At 37.2% G+C, this 8,618-nt stretch overlaps 1 pseudogene; it reads left to right on the top strand.

Annotated features, from left to right (window-relative positions):
* Positions 1-1,039: 1,039 nt before the first annotated feature.
* On the top strand, positions 1,040-3,963 carry LOC145109326 (receptor-like protein kinase FERONIA pseudogene; annotated as a pseudogene).
* The last annotated feature ends 4,655 nt before the right edge of the window (positions 3,964-8,618 follow it).

An 8,618-nucleotide genomic window follows, 5' to 3' on the forward strand; every position in this document is an offset into this window, starting at 1 on the left:
TTGGAAAATTCACTAAACTCCGAGCTTACAGTTGGGGATTTAAATGTGTTTTTGGTAATTCAGATGATCGTGTGAAGACAAAAGCTTGAGTGTACACACTCATTGGCATCTTTATGATTCCACATTTTATTGTACTCTGATTTTTGGGATGACTGTATTTTGACACTTATGATTTTTTGACTTGATTTTTTGGAAACAATGTTTTTACTAAATTGAAAAATAAAAATTTTGGTTGTGAAATTAGGAAGTTACACTATCTCTCCTATAAATTTGAGATCTTATCACTGTCCAAATAAAGAATAATATTCAATGAAATCATTTGACCACATGTTGTTGTGGTGTTTGGCTTGTGACTTATTTCTCGTTCTCTTCATTAATAAACACAAAGGAAACTTACCAACATATTAGATATATAAAGATGTAAAATAATTGTCTAAGATTAAAGATGATTTGCAGGATACAAGATAATCACCAAAATCTTAGAAAAACCAACACATATGTTCTTTATTGAGATAATAGAAAAATATCGTATTACCCATAGCAATGAATTAACAAGATAGTTACCTTAACTAAGCAGTTACATTCATATTTGTAGCTTAGTAATTATATATATATATATATATATATATATATATATATATTACTTTTAATTTAATTCAGTAAAGCAATAGGAAGACTTTCTAACTTGTCAATCCCTGTTCCCCCTTTTTCTATAATATAGGCCCATTAATCAGTGGTGGAGATATCTTCATTTCGTAGCCACATAATGGCTTATCAAAGTTAATATTCATTTTGCATAATTGACATGTTAATCTACTATTTTGGTGTGGAAAAATCATTTACTTGAGATGCTTTTAATTGTAACAGGTACATGAACAAAAATCCATTTGAACGAGTCAATTATGCAAAATGAATATTAACTTTGACATGTCACTTTCTATGGTATAACTCCTAATGCCCGACGTATCGTTCACTCCTAGAATTATTTGTAAGTACTGACAATTGAGGAAGACCGAGAAGACTTGCCAGGTCTACTTTTGATTCTTGAAAGACGCTGACAATTCTCACTGTGTATCCACTCGTGATGATTTATAAAACACCACTATCAATTTTTTAAAGCACCAATAATTCTACTTTTTATCCTATCATGTTTGGCTTCTGTTTACCACTCTTTTCTTTCTTTCTCCTATTCTCCACCACCATCATCGCCGCACAACCGTACAAAGCCACCGATAACTTCCTCCTCGACTGCGGTTCATCTTCCACCATCACCATACCTTCCGGCCGGAGATGGGATGGAGATGAAGATTCTAAATTCATACACTCCAACATCGCCGCCACCTCCTTTCCATCCACACCTTCCTTCCAAGATCCTTCAGTCGATCAAACCCCTTACGCCACTGCTCGTATCTTCAACAGATCCTCATTCACCTACAGGTTTCCGGTGTCCCATGGCCCTAAATTCCTCCGCCTCTATTTCTATCCCGCGATCTACTCCGACCTCAACGCCAACCAATCTTTCTTCTCCGTTACATCCAACGGTTACTCTCTTTTGACCAACTTCAGCGCCTCCCTAACCGCCTCCTTTCTCTCCGAATCAGGTCCCAAAGTTTCCAGCTTCTTCAAAGAATTTATCATCTATGTCAAAGATAGCCAGAGCCTCGACGTTACATTTACCCCATCACCCAACTCGTTTGCCTTCATCAATGGTATTGAAATTGTTTCTATGCCGGAAAATCTGTATTACAAAGCTAACAACTTCAAATCCGTGGGTACAAATTCAGCACCTGGTATTGATGACAACACAGCTCTTGAAAATATTTACCGGCTAAACGTCGGTGGGTCACAAATCTCCGGAAACAATGATACCGGTATGTATCGATCATGGGATGGGGATGAAACTTACCTATTCCCTACATATGCGCTGGGGTTTACGCCTTCTAATCAAAGTACTCCGATCAGGTACACGACGGAGACACCAAATTATACCGCGCCTGAGCTAGTTTATCAAACCCAAAGGAGCAGGGGCAATATCACCGCCGACTTCACCATGAGGTGGAGATTTCCCGTTGATTCTGGGTTTTGGTACATGCTCAGGCTCCATTTTTGCAGTATTATACCAGTATACACGTATAAAGGACAGGTGATTTTTCAAATCTTCATTAATAATCAAACTGCTGACGATGAAGCCGATCTATTCAACTGGACTCCGGGTAGCGGGTATGCTGTATTCAAGGATTACGTTGTGTATGTCAACAGCCAAGATCGTGAGGAAAGCAAACCAGATTTATTGCTCGCAATGCATCCTAATGAACAATCTCATGAATATCGTGACTTTTTTCTAAATGGTTTGGAAGTCTTTAAGATGGACATGATGGGGAATCTTTCTGGCCCCAACCCAGAACCTAGTTCTACAACCCCACCACCACCGGCGTCGTCGACACTCGCCGGAAAAAGGAGCAAGAAGAAAACCCCATATGCCGTGATAATTGGAGGTGTTGTGGGAGGGTTAGTCGTGTTGACTGTATTAGTTCTTATAGTTTTACTCCAACGCAGGCGAGTGAAACACTATGCTACCGCCGACGACAAGTCATCATGGGGCCCAGCTGATCATAGTGAATCAAAATCTATAAAGTCTAGCCATTCAACGCTTCCATCAGATCGTTGTCGTCGTTTTTCACTTACAGAATTAAAGGTAGCCACCAATGAATTTGACGACAGTTGCATCATCGGAAACGGAGGGTTTGGTAAGGTGTACAAAGGATACTTGGACAATACTACAACCACCGTAGCAATCAAACGACTAAACCAATCATCCAGCCAAGGTTTACATGAATTCCGTACAGAAATCGGGATGCTATCAAAATTACGCCATGTCCAACTAGTGTCCCTGATCGGATACTGTGATGATGAAGGAGAGATGATACTGGTGTATGATTACATGGCTCATGGGACTCTTCGGGAACATCTTTACAAAACAAAAAAGTCACATTTGTCATGGAAAACACGTCTCCGTATTTGCATTGGAGCAGCAAAAGGTTTGCATTATCTTCACACAGGAGCAAATCGTTCGATTATTCATCGGGATGTGAAGTCGACAAACATCTTACTCGATGAAAACTGGGTCGCAAAGGTGTCTGATTTCGGGTTGTCGAAGCTAGGACCTAGAGATCATCAAGAACAAAACCACGTTAGCACAGTGGTGAAAGGTAGCATCGGGTATGTGGATCCTGAATACTATCGAACCCAGCAACTGACGGATAAATCGGACGTGTACTCGTTTGGGGTTGTTCTTCTTGAAGTATTGTGTGCTAGACCTGTAATGATTCCATCGCTTCCGAGAGAACAAGTGAGCTTGGCGGAATGGGCGAAATTATGTTACCGGAATAAAGCGACGCTGCAACAGATAGTTGATCCAAAAGTGAAGGGTGAGATTGCGCCGGAGTGCTTGAGGAAGTTTGGGGAGGTAGCACTTAACTGCTTGAAAGAGCAAAGAAGCGAGCGACCAACCATGGAAGAAGTTGTCTGGGATCTGGAGTTCGCATTGCAGCTACAAGAAAGTGCTGCGAAAAGAGGTGGCGATGTGGTGTCGGATAATCAAGAACTTCGGTTTTTAATGCAAGGTGAGCCAAACACAACCGACGATGAAGTGTTCTCGGGATCAAGTGCAATAAGAAATGGCACATCGTCGATTAGTAGTAGCTTTGAAGGGTTCAAGTCAGAGACAGTTTTCTCCGAGATGCAGAAATCAACCGGACGGTAGGTCATACTATATTATTGTAGGGTGTATTGTAGAGGAACCGGTGACACCGACAAGGAAACAAACAATTATTCATTTGGTGGTACGGCATTTGCTTTTAGATTTCTATGTGTGATATATTTAAAAAATATATGTAACATAGTTTATACATATATAGGAAAAAATATCCGTGATAAATATTGTAATCAAGTTTTGTATTTGCATGTCCTAGCCTTCATTCCCAAATATGAAATATGTGTATTAATATAAATACTTTTAGGGATAATGACTTATAAGGGTAATATATTTTTCGATTTGTACACATTTGGTCACTGAGTTTTTTTTTCGTCCACATTTACCCCTTCAACTTGTTAAACTGTATACATTTAGTCCTTATGACCGGCTACTCCAGGTTACCCGGTAAAAATGACTTAATAGGGTAATATATTTATCATTTTGTACACATTTAGTCCTTAATATTTTTGTACACATTTAGTCCTTTTTTTTTGCAAAATAAGTCATTTTTTTGTACTTATAAATGATTTTTTAGTTTTTTCTCACGAAATCTTACGTGGGATATTCATTAATGAGATGTATGGGGCTTTTGATGCTTATATCCATCGCGATCTCGACTACTTGGTTGCTTAGGTTATGTGTTCTGAACGTCATAACTTCTTCATATGATCTCAGATTTTAACGATCTTTATATCCATGCGTTTGTATTTCAGTCTACTACGACTTTCATTTAGATTACTTCCATTTAAAAATAATATATTTTTACTTACGATTTTTATATCCATACGCGGTGGCGGATTTAGTATGGTCCCGGTGTTGCACCGACAACACCTGTTTTTTCTGTTCGCAGCGGAAATTTTTTTGCTTTTTTTTACGTTTATGCCTATTTTCCATGTATCGGCAACACCTATTTCATCTCGGCAACACCTACTATATATTACTGCGTCTTCCCCTGTCCATAAGTTTTTTATGAATGCATGTATGTATGTTTTTATATAAAATCGTTAGTAAAAATATATTACATTTTAACGGGAGTAATCTTAATGAAAATTGTAGTAGACTCAAAAAATGAACACGTGGATAAAGATCCTTAAAATCTGATATCGTATGAAGAAGTTACGATGTTCAAAATACAAGACCTAAGCCAAACCACAAGACTTACGCAACCAAGCAGTCGAGATCGCATTGGACATAAGCATCAACAACCCCAAGCACCTCATCAATGATTGTCTCACGTAAGATGTCGTGAAAAAAACCTAAAGAAATCATTCATAAGTATTGAATGAATACAAAAAAGGACTTATTTTGAAACCAAAAAAATTTTAAGGACTAAATATGTACAAAAATATTAAGGACTAAATGTGTACAAAATGAAAAATATATTACCCTATCAAGTCATTTTTTCCGGCTAACCTAGAGTAACAGGTCATAAGGCCTGAATGTGTACAGTTTAACAAGTTTAAGGGGTAAATGTGGACGAAAAAAAAAACTCAGTGACCAAATGTGTACAAATCGAATAATATGTTACCCTTTTAAGTCATTATCCCATACTTTTAACATACTTTTCAAATAAAAAAGTTTGTATACATGTAAGACGTAATACTACAATAAACGCCTTTAATGAAATATGAACTATGCCAGACATTGGATTTATGACATGCAAACGTGGATGCTATAAATAACATTATCTCTTAATTTGAAGGTTTTATGACATATTCTTGTGTCTCCTAAAATTAGCCATCATTTTATAATTTTTTACATTTTCCTCCTTAGTGGCTAGCGAGAAAAAATCCCCAAATTTTCGAAAACCTGGTAACAGGCGCCTTGTTCTCCTATACCTTCTTTTCCATCTCATATCTCCTCTTCCATCCATGTTTTTGTCTCGGCCCATCACCCATATCCACCTCCTCCAACCCGCACTGCCACTTCTACTCTCTCTTATAACAACCTGACTTTTCCAATCAGGTAATCAAGGTTAGTTTCGTTATGGTTTATGTTAAGTCACTTTTTTATCTTGTTAGAGTCAAGTTATGGGCACCAAAAGAGTAAGAAAACAATCCTTGATCATGTATGGGGGTCATGGGGTCATTATTTTCACATTTGGAGGGCTAGTTTGTAACTTGTGATGTATTTAAGGATACCTAACCCTAAAATTCTAGAATACATTCCATTTGTAGCCACAAGTTGTTTCTAGAGAGAGTTCTTGGGGGAGTTCTTGAAGAGCTTCCATATTGGGAAGTTGTGAAGAGGATCCTACCCTTTTTGGTGGAGTTTTGGAATGGAGTTCTTGGATTGCTTCCTTGCTATCCAATCTTTGAAGTTTCTCAGTTTCATAGAAGGTATAAATTGTTTCCTTTGAATCTATGTATGTCCTTCTAAGTTGCACTCTTTAATAAACCTTGGATGACGAAAAAAATCCATGGTTTAGGGGTATTGATCGGTCACACTAGTGTTGCAATTAGGATGGAAGTATTTAAGAGGTCGTGAGGGTTAAAATCATCCCAAGAGAGGCTTTGATCGGACCCAAATCGATTTGGAAAGGTTTGGTCGTCAAAATTTTCATTTGTAACTAAAGCTTCACCATGACGTGGCGTGCAAGCCACCAGGACATGATGAAGGGAGTTGATCGTTTCTGAAGGGCAATCTAATTTACTGGTTGTGGCGCACTTTCGGTCTGGAACAAGACTGTTTTTGTTTTATGCCCCATTTCTGATCAGGTCGTTGTGTGATGTTCTAGGGTACTTAGTGCTTACTTGAAGGTGTTTGTCCTCTATTCATAACCCCATACATTCTTGGAGATGATGTGAGTCAATCCTTGTGAAAATCTGAGTTTTTTGTTAGAAAATTTCATATCCTAGATAGGTTGAAATGAACCTAGAATGTTGTAAGATGAATGTGCCCTGCTTAAGATTGATTTGTATGTTGTGAATGTTAGTATTTATCCGTGATTTGAAGTTTAGGATGTGTTGCATGCTAGACTTCATAATATGGTATTTGAAGTGACAAAGTGTGATATGTTCATGTTAGAAAGAGGGTTTTGTATTGATTGTGTGTGATGAAAGCATATTGTGATTTTATGAAATTATTTGTCTATGATGATTAGGACAAGCATGCTAGAGTTATGATATGTTATAATTATGATATGATGACATGCACGTGCTATTGTATGTTGATGTAAAATGCTTAACTTGTAGTAACTAGTTTTCATGTTTACATAAAGAGTAACTTGGGAAGTAATATGCCTATAATAATAAAAATAAATGAGCATGATTACTTAGGAAGGTTTTTGTGGAATTTCCTTGTGTGATGAAATAATAATTTATTAATTATAAAGGGGAATGCATGTTGAGGGGAAAGGGTAGAAACCTAGACATAGATGTGTGTATCCTATATGGATTACATGATGGCCTAGTAGGTTGAAAAATACCTATAGGATAAGAGCTTAAGCCAAAAAGATGTCGAGTAGTTTTTCTAGACAACCTCTCAAGGTATGGTCCATGGTTGCCAGGACTGGAGTATTGTTGACGACTGATGGACGTTGGCGCAAACATCAGTTGAGATTATGGAGTTATAAGATGATGTAATTGGCACCAATCGTACCAAACCTTAATGACAACGCATGTACCAATATATGCATTGTCGGAGTAGTGAGCACAACAAATCGGGAGCAATGTTACAGGTGAGAGTCACACCTCAGTTGGTGCATTGGGTCAAGTCGGTCACGTTAGTAGTGAATAAGATACCTACATTGGGGTTAGTGACGAACATATAGACTCGTAATATGGAAGTAAAATGATGAATACTTACAAAGGTGATTGGAGGAGAGTAATTATAAATGATGAAAATGAACACTAATATTATCTTATAATAGTAACACGATGAGTGTAATGAGAAAGTGTTACAAAGATGAATAACGAAGTGTAATTAATTGTGGAGACTTTAAAGGTGAATAATATTTAAGTATCATTGTGATAATTATATGATCTACATGATGGCATGCCATCTGCATATTTGAATGCATGATTATATAATGATTTGTTTACCCATTTTGGTATATGTATGTTTCATAACACCGTACTTATCATTGACTCACTTAGTATATGATGCACTTCTTTCTTTGCTTGTTTCTTTTGACTTGTATTGGTACATGTAGCATGATTTGATGACTTGGTGAGCATGGGGATTTTTGGGTAGTTACATTTAGTATTACTTTAGTGATGATACCACTTTGGACTAGTCTGTGAGATTTCATTTATATTTGGTTTTGAGAACTTGTTTTGGTGTTCGTTTGTGAACTACAATTTTGAAGGAGGTTGCTTTTGAAAATAAAGTAACATTGATCATGTTTTTGTAATTATTAAAATAAGACTTCCGCTAACGTAGTATTTTGGTTAAAATGTGATTGAAATAAATAGAAAATTTTGGATGAAAAATCATAATGTTACATCTCTTCCCTCCCCCATGTATGGTTCTCTTCTCTCAATCTATGTTCTATGCTCTACAATAACATGCGGGCACCAAAAATTAATCGAGGCTCTCAAATGAGGCCATCCTACAAAAAGATAAAATTCGTTTTTGAACTATTTTCTTCCTATTGTGTTTCATGCTTCGACATTAGTTTTCAATTCCTGCTTCTTTCCATGTCTCTCTCACGAAACAAGGGTTTTGGTGAAAGAAACGATCAATCAACTAAGGTGAAATATAAAGGAATCGAGAAAAAGGGGAAAAAATAAACGTATGTCTCCCTCTCACCTTTACTATTTCCGTTTCTTACCACCTACAACAGTCAACATCGACGTCGACGATGTGCACTATTTATGCCACCTGTTGCTCCAACATCGGTGTCACCTCCCACAATCTCGAA

The sequence above is a fragment of the Lactuca virosa genome, chromosome 4 (assembly GCF_052849685.1).
Source record: "Lactuca virosa cultivar CGN04683 chromosome 4, Lactuca_virosa_CGN04683_v6, whole genome shotgun sequence".
Taxonomy (NCBI): Eukaryota; Viridiplantae; Streptophyta; class Magnoliopsida; order Asterales; family Asteraceae; genus Lactuca; species Lactuca virosa.